Genomic DNA, 15,431 nt, shown 5'->3' with positions numbered 1-15,431 from the left:
TGTCCGTCTGCATTTAATTTTGTCAAATTCTGTTTTCGGAATAGATATCCGAGGACTTTATACAGCTCTATCAAAACACAATGAATCAAGTCACTTGTGTAAAACAGATCAATAATACACTATATCAAGGCTTTTCAAACAGTGATTGTATTTTAAACTGTATTTGCAAAACAAATATACTTATAAAAAAAAAATAAAATAGTGTGCACATATTTTATTTTTAACATTGTAAAAGAATCGATTTGTTTTTACAATAAATATAATGTGAAACATCCAAATTCGCTGGAAATTTATCTCAAAAAAGAATATTGATGTTTATTTAAAAAAAAGATCACTTTAATAACATTTCAATATTATTTTAATACTCATAAAGAAATAAAGTTTCCTTCTGCCGGTCGATTATATACTTTCATGTGAAAGTCACTTTTCACATTTCATTTTTCAATTTTTACTTTTTATTTTTCATTCATCGATGGAGGATTTCATTCATACGACTGCCTTTGATCATATCGCCCTTCGCTGAAATTTGCTTTTGCGCCCCGTCACAAGGATTGCTTCACTAAATGATTGCCGTCATTAAGTCTCTAAAACAATCCCCTGCTATGACAACAAATTAACAATTAAAAAAAAGAAATTTCTTGCCAATTTGCATAACATATGAATACGAATACAAAAAATGTCATATTTTCTTTTGTAATAATATATTTGACACTTAATGCAACATACTATTATATTTTCTAGCTTTAGTTTTTGAAAATATTTTGATTACGTCTTCAATTGTTGAGTAATTAAGACTGATTACGTAATCAACTATTTACCAATTTTTTATCAATTGATATCATAGTTAAATTGCATGACATGATCGCGTCTGTATCATCGTATTTCTCACATAATTTTTTATTATTTTTAATTTTGAAAAAGATATCTTTATATATAATTGCCACAAACATAGGCACAGTTAACAAGATCTGCAACACCATTACTAAATTTAAAAATTTCTAGAAAACTACTTTTAGCTAATTCATTTAAAATATCAAGTAAGATATAGAATCTTTATATTTATAAGAATAACGCTGCCTATTAAAATTTTGTGTCCCTCCAAATTTTGCGCCCTACGCTGGAATGTACTCAATGCCTCGTAACGCTTCCACTTATTGTGCACGCACGCACGCACGCACGCACATATATACAATTTTTCTTTCGTCAATGCAATATTAACAATTTTATTCTTCTTTTTCTTCTTATCGATGACAGTTATTTATCACAAGGCAGATTACACTTCCAATTTCAAAGTATATTTTTTTATTCCTTATTTGCCACGACAGTATACAGCGATTCATGTGAATAATTTTAGGGAATTACATAATCTCACGAAACTTGATCATAGAGTTCATGTGAAACTTTACACTTTTCACGCCTTAAGAAAAAAGTTACGTGATCGATCCCCTACTTTTTTCCCCTTCTTTTCGAGGTAAACTTTCAGCGAATTCATGTGTTTTATATTTTAATTAAAAAAGCCGTTTTAGTAACATTTTAATATCTGTGAAAAGGTCATAAGATTCCATTTTCAAGACTTGTGGCCTTTTCAAGATAAAGTGAAAAGTGAAAAATGAAATGTAAAAAATGAAATATAAAATGTGAAAAGTTTCACATGTGATCAATCAGTAATTTTTCATTTTTAAATTATATTCAAATGTTATTAAAGTATTTTTTTTCTTTTAAATGAATATCAATATTTTTTTCGAGATAAACTCAGCGAATTCGGATGTTTCACACATTATACTTATTGTAAAAAAAAATCAATTCTTTTACAATATTAAAAATAAATAATTTGAAAAATAAAAAAATATTTTAAGAGAATGATTTAAACAGAATATTTTTTTTTTATAATATGTAATTAACCTAGTAGTGCATAGTAAAGATCAAGTTTTTATAATTTCTGAAAACCTGGATAACAAATTGTCAAACTCAAATGTAGTATACGCAGGAGAAATCTTTTACCCTCTTTTGATTCAAATAGAAAAAGGAATGTGTTCAGTCCTTAAGAAGAAAAAATGTGGAACGTAAATCAAGATCATGAAAAAGATATTGAAATAAAATATTAATTAAAACATAATTTTGCTTTAATATAATTTAATAGAGAAATAGAACATTTTGTACAATAGAAAGTCTTTTAGTTCTCCCTTGAAATAATTGAACTTATTTTTTCTAGAAGATTTTGTTAACCTGGCTCGGGGATTTATAATTTGTTTGAAATCGTGAAACAGTTCAAAAAATAATATTTGGTTGCAAATTTTTGCAAACAAATCATCATTTGTCAAATGATTATTGCGCTTTCTGGCCAGCGAGTTATCTCATAACTTCAAGGTCTATATCCAGTGTTTTTTAAAGTCTTTTGATCTGTAATTTTTTTCATCACTTTATCACTCATTGCGATGAAAAAATTTTTCATTTCTTGCTGCTTTCGCCTACTTAAAGAGCAGTTGCCTTATTAATACAGAATTCCTTTTTCGAGGAAAAGGTCTTACACCAAGATTACTTTTTAATATTTATAGGCCGGTATTTATAGTCAAATCTTATATTCGTCAAGATCGTCTTAAGTACAATCTTAAAAAAAATCAGAGAGCCATATTAGCATCTTAAGACATTACTTAAGGTATTTCTCCGGCTACAATCGCGTTCAACCTATGAATATGCCTCTCTACGCCTACTCTTTGAAGAGAGAAAGCCTTTTGAGGCGAACGTACGCACTCACGCATAAATATCGTATCTGTGTCACTACTGAAGACAGTTAAAATATAGTAACAGCATATTCTTGTCTCGCCGCTCGGCGTGCGAGAAGGAGAATTCCATCAAATTGCAAATTTAAACTGTTCTAATTCAGAAACAACATCTAGTTCTCGCCATTTTTTAAATAATATTTCTACATTATGTATTTGTTTAAAAAAAGAATCTGTAGAAGATTTTCTGCTAAATATTAAAACTTCGGCAAGACTTGATATAAAAATTTACATGTTAAAAACTAAAACTTTGAAGATAAATATTTCCATTTCGGTAGAGTCCTTGAAATTTTATATAAATAAAATTATTTTAAACATAATATATAAATTTACAGTGATTAAGGTGCATATTATGGAGTCATTTGGCGTGGATTCCGAATTTGGAATTATTCAATTATATCTTTGATTTCTATTGAATTTTCTAGAGAAAACTGAATAACAAAAACTGATGCCAGTAGAACAGACTTAACAGAAATCGATGCTGCCGATCTAATAAAACAATACCAAGACTGACGAATTATGGCGTCCTCGGGAAGAAATCCACAAGTTGGCCTCTTCCCCCCCTCCTCCCTTATGATTTTATTGATATCGTTGGCTCGTAAGGGAAACTCAGATATCCGATTCGGCTGAGCGACAATTTACAAAAAAGCACAAGATGTATACGTACAAAAACTCACAATCTTCGATCACTGCACCGGCGCACAGTGGGGAACAAAATTACTATTAAAAAATTGCGATCTGCAGCAATAATATTTAAAATTATTATGTCGATATAATAAATTTAAATATTGTTTAAGTAATCAATTAAACATATATTTAAATATTATTTCTGAAGTACTTAAAATGTATTAAAAGTTTTGTGTGATCTGTTTACAAATTACTAAACTTATTGAAATGAACTTAAAGTATTTCTCAAAACTAATAATTATATCGTCTATTTTGATTAATTAATTATTAATTAATTATTAATTAATTATTAATTAATTATTAATGTATAGAAATACAGGATATGTGTGATCAATGCAATCTTTCTGTACTTATGGGATCCATCATATACAAGATGTTTAGAATTTAAGGGTGTGAATCTTCGGGAGTGTAGGGGATCAATAAACTAAGAAAGCAAGATTTGTAGATATATGCTCGTTTTTATTTCATTTTAGAGAAAATTGCAAAAAAGTCAAAACGTAGCTGCTTTATTCTCGCACTGTCTATGAAGTATTATCATCGCTAAAATCATGCACAAAAACAATAATAATAATTTTTAGGTGAAAGTTTTTGTTTTTTACATTTCTTCCTTCCTCCTGTAAATTTGTCAGTTACTCAGAAGTCGATCGAATAAATTATTTCTGTCACAATATGCCGCACACATAATGTAACGTTGAATATGCTGATATTGTTTTTGTGTATGGCTTCTGCGATAAAAGATCAGCATTTTGAACAATATCTACATTAAGCAAGTGAATAAATAATGAGAAAGTACAAAAATGTTTTATATAAAAGTTTCCTATGTTATTTATATATTATTTAAATGTTTCTATAAATAACATGTTGCAAAAATTAATTTTGCAACAAATTATTATAAACAAATTATTAAAAATTGTAGAAAAATTCTTATTACGCCAATCGATTGTACGGAAAAAATTATTAAAGAAACATTCTTAAATTTTTTTATGTTTTTACGTTTATTAAAAAAAAATTATATAAAACTGCGAGTTGACAGTTTCATTAACAAATTTGCCGGAACTCGATTTTGTGAATACATGTTTTTTCTTGTGGCCTATCACGCAGCATTTCGGATGATAGTCTTGCGTCGCGAGAGTCTTTATTGAGCGCGCAAAAGGTAATTTTGACGCGTTCTTTCCCTTTTCTTTAACTTTAATTACTTCATTCCTTTTTAAAAGGATGATTAATTAGGAGATATCGACTGACCTTTTTCTATCATATCTTTCTGAACTGAGTAGAACATTCGCGATGAATATCTGCGTCAAATCTGGCATCTCATTCTCTTCTTAAAGATAGTCTCGTCTGGAAATCGCATATCTCATTTTCCTATAGAGCGCCGTCCATTTTTTTCTGTCCATGTTTAGATCACTAACGATAGCCAAAAAATAAAAATTGTAAATAAGAGCCTAAAACAATTTTTTTGACGTTAAAATACATTACAAAAATAAATTTTGCAACTAATTGTTATAAATAAATCATTTTTATATAAACCAAGAACAAATTAAGATACATTTGAATATGTATCTTTGATAATTTTCCCGTATAATCGATTGGAGTAGTCAATTTTTCAATTTTTAATAATTAGGTCTAGTAAAAATATACCTCTTCACTAACGCGATTGTGGTGAGAATTTATACATAAATAATTTTTACATAAACAAGTAATATAATGTATTTTTTTATATATTGTATTATTGTTTTTTTTATGATATTGCAAAGGTGATGGTCACGAAAAGTGTGGTCATGAAAAATGTGCGATCATGGAAAAAATAGAAACTCAATTCGATTCCTTATCGTCTTCTCGATGTGCAACAAGAAGACGATAAGGCGAAGTTAGTGAAGAGATATATCTTTATTAGATTCATGTTTTTTGCATATCTTGATTTAATGCGGATGCTCTTCGCGGATGTTCTCAGTTCAGAAAGATATGATGAGAAGAGAATAATCGATACCTCCTAATTAGTCACCCCTTTTAAAATGAAATGAAGTAATTAAAGTTAAAGGCAAGAGAAGGAACGCCGCGTCGAGAATTATTTCTCGCGCACTCAATGAAGATTCTCGCGTCGCGAGATCATCAGTCACCGAAATGCTGCGCGATATAGGAAAAAAACGTATGGAATCGATAAAATCGATGTTCCGATGCTTTATTAATGAAACTTAATTGTCACTTGCAGGAAATTTTTTATAATTTATTTTTTTTGCATAAACATAAAAAAATTCAAAAATATTGTTTTAGTAATTTTTTTCGTACAATCGATCGATGTGATCAGAATTTCTCTACAATCAATTTTTAATAATTTGTTTATAACATTTCGTTGCAAAATTACTTTTTGCAACGTGTCTTTTATGCCGTTATACAGAATATAAGAAACTATACAACTTTTATATAAAACATTTTTTTATATACCTAATTTAAAAGATATTTAAGAAAAATAATCCATTATTTTCGAGGTGTTTCATCTCCTAAATCTTGAAATAAGCACAAAAAAATATGGGTCTAATATTTTTTCATGCTCTATAACATATCTAAAGCTCATTAAAATCGGTGAGGGTCAATTCCGATTGTTTCCTTGATAATCTTCAAGTGAATTAAAAATTCAATTGATTATTTCTTTCTTATCATAAGAGAAGTCATTTTTATTCAATTGTTTTGAATTAATTGTTATCATAACAGGCTATTTAAATTAACGAATTCCGACTTTGGTTAAACAATTTTTATTTGACATCATAGTTCTTGCTCCCTATGTAATTATTAAGGAAAGGCATCATTATTTTATTTATATCATGAAGGTTTATGAAATATTTCAATAAAAGGATATGAAATTTTAACTATATGATTCTATATTTTAACCAAAGGTGACATGAATGGAGACAATTATGTGGTCGTCCGTTATAATTATGAGTTTAACATTATGTCTTATGTATATTATATATACTATAAGTATTGTTAAATATTAGATTAATATAAATTTAATGTAATTAAATTGTGTTTGTATGTAACACTAAAAAATATATATTATACAGGATGTTAGTAATTTGAACATCAAAACTTCGGGAGTGTAGGGGATCGATAAACTAAGAAAAAAAGTTCTGTAGAGATATACTCGTTTTTATTTCGTTTTGGAGAAAATCACAAAAAAGACAAAACATAGTTTTCATTTTTATTTTATTTTCTCATTATTTATTCACATTGTTTTTCATTATTTATTCACTTACTTAATGTAGATATTATTCAAAATGTTGATTTCTTATCGCAGAAGCCATACACGAAATCCATATTCAACATTAGACTATGTATTGTGACAGAAATAATTCACTCGATGACTTCTGATGAGTAACTGACAAATATACAGGAGAAAGAAAGAAATGTAAAAAAATAAAAAAGTTTTCACCTAAAAACGAAATTATTATTATTGTTTTTGTGCACGATTTCAGTGACGATACTTCATAATGCGAGAATGAAGCGCCACGTTTTGTTCTTTCCAGCGGATTCCCACGATTCTTTTCTTTTGTGGAGATCTGGAGTCAGTTCGTCAAGATATAAAATTGTTGTTGTCTAACAAATATAATTGAGCTTAAAAAGTTATAAAAATTTTCTTTTCCCACGACAATTATAGCGAAGACTTCAATATCTCCTCATAAATGTCAGCTAAGATAAATTTAAAAATTAATGCATGTGCGCGAACTAAACGAGATACTGAAGGTGCCTTCCTTGAACATCGCGATTAGAAGAAAATAATAAATAATTATAAAAATGTCAATTGAAAGCGTAAGACCAATGCATTTTCTTAACGTACTGCATGTGTGCATATGTTTTCTCATCAAAATTTAAAATTAAATTAAGAATGACACAGATTCCACACAGATTCCAATCAATCTGAACATCCTTTCCTCCCCCCGTATTCTGAATCTTGACCAATCGAAAAGTAAGAAATATGTCCCATCACTTAATTAACACATCCATTCACCATCACAATGCATAATTAATCAGAATGGAATTGTATAATTTATTAGACAAAAAAAATTATATATAAAAATCAACTATTTTCTTTTCCAATTATATTTGTAAAACCGAACACTATAGGGTTTATTATTTAATATAAATTTCTCCTTGTATTCTAAGTTCTCCTTTGTATCCATTTAGTCCTCTCCCCGGTCGCTTGGATTAAGTTCCATGACCGAAAGCCAAAGCAAACGAACGTATTGGTACATCTGGCATTAAAGTGCGCCCTCGTGGCACACTGACCCAGTTTGAGGGGATATACCCTCTTTAAGGGGATATACTCAGGAGGCCAAAGAAAACGAATTTTTGTGAATTTTTTTCAGAAAAGTATATGCACGTATTTATATGAAAAATTTTATGTTCGAAAAACTACTTTGACAAAGTTTTCATATTTTTTTATGTAAAAATATTAATAAATAAATAAGTTATTAGTGTCCGAAAAACCGTTTTCCAAAACGCGTTTTGCGATAATTACTGCCATTCGGAACCAAATTATCTGAAATGAAAAAATCCGAAAGATTTAGTTAATATATGAATCTAGTCTTTAATTGATCGATATTCCGAAAAATTGAAGTACAACAAAATGACGGCTGTTTAAAGTTGAACTTTCAATTTTCATGAAAAAGAAACCGATGTTTTTTGTCTATTAAAAAAAAGAACACTTTGAAAAAAAATCCTTCGATTAAAAACTAGATTTATATGTCTAAAAAAAGCATATAAAATTTCAGATTGATCGGTGCAATGGTTTTTGAGATATTTTGGTCACCAATTTTGAAAACATATAGTTTTGAAAAAAACGCGTTTCAAATACAGTTTACTACTAAATAAAAAATTTTTCAACTTACACAGTCATCTACTTCAGGACCTTATATTATATCCTCTCTTAAAGTTGATGCTTCTAAAATAACAATTTATTATTGCCGACAATGTATTCTTTCCTTCTACGTATTCTTTCCTTCTTTTCTTTGCGGTAGACTATTAGGAGCGTTTCGATGTATACTGAAGATCATATATCCTCATGAAAATACAGCGAATTAACTTAAAATTTTCAAGGAATATTTCTAACATTATATACTTTAAAAAAGTGCGATTTTTGAAAAATCGATTTTTTTTAAATTTCTAACTGAGTATACCCCCTTAAACGAAAATTCATTCGACTCGTGAATTTGCTCAGCGGAACATTAATCGCAAGTGGGGTTTCCACTTCGTTCTTTCTTCGATTCCCGACTTCTTAAGAGTCTCAGGACGAAGGGAAGTGCCTTCCAATTTGCATTGATCCTTTTCTACAGCTCCCTTACAATCTGGAGCCTGGACACGATCAAATCGGTTTATAATTCGGTTCCTGTTGCGTTTCATTCAGCTTCATGCGTGCAGAGCTTGGACGTAACATTGTCTTTTTTCCAATTTTTCCAAAACGAAACAAAATCTCTCTATGGGATTTTCTTTCTTAGTTTATCCTCTACACGCTCTCAAAGTGACATTTAAATTCTAAATACCCTGCATACGATCGATACCATAAAATACAGAAAGATTGCAAAATGATTGCAGATATAACTTATTGCAATGTTGCAATATTACAAATATCGTGCAATATATTTGCAAAATTGTTGCAATGTCATAAAAATATCCGCCTTTAGCAAGATTGCGTTGTCGTAGCAATATTACAGCGCTATATATTTGAAATTATTATTAGAAATAATTCTTTTATTAATACTGAATATAATTTAAAATACAATTTATGATATAAATAAAAAGAATGCAGAAAAAAAATTCTAATCAATATATATTTTATATTATAATTATTATATTTTATACTTAATTGCAAATTTTATATGCATATATATTTTTAAAATTTTATATATGTAGACATACATTCTACTTTTTCATTACATAAAATATATATTTTCGAAAATGTTCTTCATGCAGGTACGCCTATTTTGTATATATTCTTAACTAGTGAAGTGGAAATAATAAGAAACTCCATATATTCTATTTTATTTTCTTTGCAATATTAAAAGAATTTTTTTAATTCAAATATTTCAAAAAATTATAAGAGTTGATTCTAAAGTTTGAAAAATCTTATCGCGTGGAGACGACAACAAATGTTTCAACGAATACTATGATCCCTTTTACATCATTAAATCGATTAGTACGCATATCAAATTGGCGGATTAAATATTTGATACATCCTTATTTACACCAATCTGTTTCAGAACGAATCAGGTTAGGTGACATGATGTCTTCACTGCTTTTCAAAATATAAAACCTCTAATTCTAATTTTAATCTGAACTTAAAAACAGTGGCGAATTTTAATACAATCCAAAACGAACCAAGCATTTACAACATGCTGAGATGATTCTTTAATATCATTTGATACGCGTTTAGTTTAGTTTGATACTTATGATTTCAGACCAAAATAATCCGCCAACATTTATATCAAGCGTTTCAAATGATTTGGTATTACGAATATGATGCGTGCATCATGTTCGGTATAAACTAAACCATTATTAATTCCTAATGATTTCCGCGCATACGAAAACACTTGCCGCGCAAAATGCTACACGATAATCAATAAGCTTACAGCTCCTAATATGTTCATTGGTTATCGTAGGTTATTATATTTTTGTCTATTACTCATTTCTCATGTATTTTTTATATATGTTATTGTTACTAAATTGCCTATATTAACTAATAATATAAAATATTGAATGAGGTACGATTTAGGTGACCAGTATACAATATTACAACTCTCTCCTAATATCAAAATAATATTTATTATTTATTTTAATAATAAGCATGTCAATTACTATTGTATTATATGCTTAAAGTCACAGTAATTGGGAGTATTATTGTCATTTAGCGATTATTTAGCGATATTATAACGATAATCGAGATATTAATATTTTAATATAATTGTACTAATGAGAGATATTAAATTTTGATGTATATAATGAAAGCACGTCGAGAAAAATGCTCCGTCGCACGAGTCGAATAGCCGGTCCAGTTTGTCAAATATTGACTGTCAGCAGCAATTGGAGTTGGAGCAAAAGGGGAATTGCGCTGTTGCCTAGAATTGTCTAACATGTTGCTGCACCGAAAAACTTGAGTCGATAGCCGCTACATTCGCGATTACAATAGGCGATAAGCGGCCCCCAAAAAATCACTTGGAAAATGTACTAACCGATCAATCAACGTTTTACCGACTGAAAATGATTTAATTCGATTCCCCATATTATTCTGCAAAAAAACATTTATATACATTTTATTTTTTTATGTGGTTGTTGAAAAGTTATAAACAATTTTTTGTTAAAAAAATCTAAACTTCAAATAAAAATTCCGAAAAAATTATGTAAGTTTAATTGTATCAAAATGAACACTTTTTGTCTCTTAGATTTTTTTTTAAAGCAGTAGTTTTCAAGATAAAAAAATGTCTAAATTTGAAAAATAACTTTATTATTTATGATTTTTTTTTCTCACAAACTAATCATCCAATCAGTGAATAAAAAATGAAAATATTCGACCAATAAACTATAACGAGAATTTTATTTTATTTTGAGTTGTACTGTTATCGATAGAAATTATTATAATGAAGCTCTGAAGGCGCGTCTGGTCTCCGCAGCTGAGTACAGTGCTTGTTTGAAAGTTAAAATATCTACATTAGGACTATAAATTTCTAAGATTATAAATACATAAGGACTATCTACGACTATAAATTTTAATGAAACATGAATTTTTATTGCACTCACGCGTTCGCTCACGCGCTGTGGACGCGCCTTCAGAATTTTTTTTTGTTTTGCGTAGGAGAAGAAAATTTTCATAAGCTTTCTCCTCGATGGTCCATCAGAAGCAAATCTAAACCGAGAAGAGGGAAAACATTCAAATTCCGAGCGCCTGGATATGCGGGATTTGACTGAGTTATATCACTCACAATCTTAACCCAGTCGCCTATTCGCTAGAATCTCCTTCTTAAATATACTTCGTCCCTAACATATATGGGGAACATTCCGGCATCATCAACTAATATTTCGTCAGGGCTCCCCATGTCCCTAGAGATAAGTACCCTCTACACGCACGGGACATCGCTATATGTAAAAATACACACTCAGATATACACTATAAATAATATATTACAAAAAAGAAAAAAACATGTACACGTCTATCAAGGAGGCAGTTGCTTTTTATATTCCTTCATCAATCAAATTTAATTTATTCGGGAGCCGTTATTTAAAAAGTTGTGTATATAAATGTTTTTTCGCAGAATAATATGAGGATTCGAATGAAATTATTTTTAATCAGTAGAACATTGATCGGTCAGTGCATCTTTCAAACGATTTTTTGGGAGTAACCGCTCGTTTATTGTAATCGCGAATGTGCGTAGCGTCATCGCGTGCGACACGAGTCACAACAATATGCGATGATGTCGAGCAACGAGAGCTGGGTAAAATGCCTTTCGAATTCCATTTAAGATACTAATTGTAAAATACTTTTAAAAAGTATTTTAAAAAGTATTTTAGAATTAGTATTTAAAATGTAATATGCAAAATGGATTTTTTGAATCCATTTTAAATGTAAAATGGATAAATAAATATTTTAAATAGTTTTCGAATGCAAAATGGTTTTTCCTGCCCTAGCGAAAAAAAATTTATGAAAAAGTACAGAAAAATTATATAGATTGAGACAAGATCTTAGAAATTCTTAATTTTTCGTAGATATTCGTAGTAGGATATAAAATGATTTGTTTGTCTCAAAAATTCATAATTTTTCGTAGATATTTATAATAAGTGACGTTGTTTGAGAGAGGAGAATTTCTTGGTTTTTCAAAAAAACTGCTTTACGTCCCACGACGAATATCTATGAAAAATTAACAATTTCTAAGATCTTGTTTCAATCTATAGTTATTATATATATTTTTTGTAAAAACTTTCCGTTATAATACGTTTTTTAAAAATAGTTTACGTTTGAACTCCATTTTTAATGGAATTCAAAACCTTGACTACAGTATTATGAATAAAGTATTTCTAACAAGAATATTTTTCAATTTTTTAACATTATGATTTGAAAACGAGACTTTACTGAATAAATCAAATTAATACAAGAAGCGCCGGTTACGGTCAAAATTAGATATTAAGAGTAATATACATTTTTAGAAATCTATATAGTATTTTACATAAAACTGGAATATTTTGTTATTAAGCAATAAAAACAAAGAAACTTGTCAATGTGAGCCTATACAAGATGTTCAGTGTTCAATAATAATGATTAACGTATTCAAAAATATAATATAATTAACGTATTCAAAAATATAATATAATTAACGTATTCAAAAATATAATATAATTACAGATGTTTTGACATCAATATTGTATTCTCTTCAAAGTGCAAAAAATATGTAATCTTTCAATATACATTGAATTCATTAGATATGTGTTGTCAAAAGTATAAAATATATCATTAAGTTGTAATTATCATCAAGACTGTAATCTTCATCTATCACATCTCATCGATAATCAAATTACTACGAAAGTCATTGAGAAATAGATTAACGATGTTCTGTACAATATAATAAGAGAATCTAAAAGTATTAAGAATAGCTATTAAAAAACGATAGAAGCTATTAAGCACATAGAAACTCAACTATTCAGATCGTCTGACAAGATACGACAGATGAAGATATGACAGTCTTAACGATAATTACAGTTTAATGACGTATTTTACACAGATGAAAAATCAACATAGATCATATGTGGGTGCATTTCATATCCCATGCTTTCATATCCCATACTTCATTAAAAATATATTATAATTTAGTATGATTGATATAACAACGCATTCTTCAGTTATTCGAAATATTTTTTAAGAAATTATTAAAATTTATCTTACTGGAGTGTATCACATCCCATCTGATTTGCAGAGGGTTACAAGAAATTAAAAGATTTCCGATTTTCGGAAACGTGGACATATATTGCCGAATATCAAACTAATTGTAATTCTAGCAATAATTAAATGCTGTTGGAAATAAATCTTTTTAAAAAAATTAAACAATGTCGTGGTTTGTTTCGAGCTTATAATTAGAATAACTTTAAATTAATATAATTAATATAAGAATATAAATACTAAATAATATTTTAAACAAACGTTTCGGCTTACAAAGTCTTCTTTACTGTTAAAACGCAGAAATACAATATTAAATTAACAAATTAACAAATAAATAACAAATACAATAACAATTAAAAAAAAGAAACCATCAGTGGTGAAATATCAGTATATAAAGAATTCAAACGTCAAAAAGTATTAAGACAGATTACAATAACATAAGAAGATTAAACACTTCAGTCAATAGTAGATTACATGGTATCTCTCGATAAAATAATTTTGCCAAATTCCTCGGTTGAAATCGAAAATCCAGTTGTTGCAACTTGTATCAAACGATTTGAGAATTCATTAGTTAGAATTCATTAGTTAGGATAATGAATAAATTGAGTCGTTACAACTTAAAAAGCGATAAAAATTTTTCTTTTTCCATAACAACTGGAGCAAAGACTTCAGTATTTTTCCGTAAATTAGTCCAAGATAAATTAAAAATCGATGCTTGTGTGCGAACGACGGGACTAAAAAGATCTCCTTGGACATCGCGCTACTAGAAAAAAACAATAAATAATAATAAAAATGTCAGTTGGAAGTGCAGGATTGGCGTCAAGACATTTTCCTAACGATCAAATCGCGGACAATTATCGAGTCCGCGATCGTAAAATCTAGAAGTGATACGCGACGTTCAGAAGAGGTATTTAATGGTCCTGTGCCGACGCTGCACGCGCTTTCTCATAAATTTAGCGTCGTAAAATTAAGGATGACACTTTTTTACATACTACAAAATTTCGATCAACATCCCTTCCTCCCCCAAAACATACTCCGAATATTGACCAATGCGTTAGTTGAGGGTAGACATAAAATCTTTTTGTTTTGCAAATAACTTGAAAAAAGCTATATTCAATCATTTTTTAACATTTTATATCTGGAATATATGTAATGTATCTGAATATTATTATTAATAATCAAGGCTCGATAAAATAACTGATATGACTTATTTAAAATAAAAAATATAAAATAGATTTTAAGAACTTATTTAAAATATTAAATAAGAAGATGATAGGACAAGAAATTATTTAAAATATAAAATAAGAAATAGAGCCCAACAATGCATTTATTTATTTAAAATATAAAAATAACGTCTCTTGTATTTTAAAGTTTTTGAAAGGTATTTCTTATTTTAAATAAAAAATAGATTTCGAAAACTTACTTAAAATATAAAATAAAAAATATGAATTTTAAATAAACGGTTCAAATAGTAAACAGTTCTAATGATTTTGTTTATTTGAATATATGCATATATATGGTATTTATAAGGTTTCAGTTTTTTTATGGCTACAGCTTATAATTAATACTTAATGGTATTAACTCTACGCGAACCAAATGGAAAACATGGATCATATATCTCATACCCCATGCTTTATCATAAATATACTATAATTTAATTACTTTTACCGACAAATCGGTAACATAACTGATACAATTTATTTAAAATAAAAAATATAAAATAAGTTCCAAAAACTTATTTAAAATAATTATTTAATTATTTATATGATAGGTCAGAAGAAGTTATTTAAAATAATAAATACTAAATAACTTTTTAATTCCTTCTTTATTTAAAATATATTTTAAATAAATAATTAATTTTAAATAAATTTATTTGAAATAAGACGAGCTCTGTTTAAAAAAGTTATAAACAATTGTAATGGAACATAAAATAGAAAATAATGTTAGTCCAAACTCCGCATGCATGGAGCTGAAGGGGTGAACGCAATGAGAACCGAACAACCGTTTTGATCGTGTCTAAACTCCGGACCGCAAGAGAGCTAAGGGAAGGA

This window comes from Atta colombica, unplaced genomic scaffold, assembly GCF_001594045.1.
Source record: "Atta colombica isolate Treedump-2 unplaced genomic scaffold, Acol1.0 scaffold220, whole genome shotgun sequence".
In the NCBI taxonomy this organism is placed as follows: Eukaryota; Metazoa; Arthropoda; class Insecta; order Hymenoptera; family Formicidae; genus Atta; species Atta colombica.
This window is presented reverse-complemented; position numbering follows the sequence as displayed.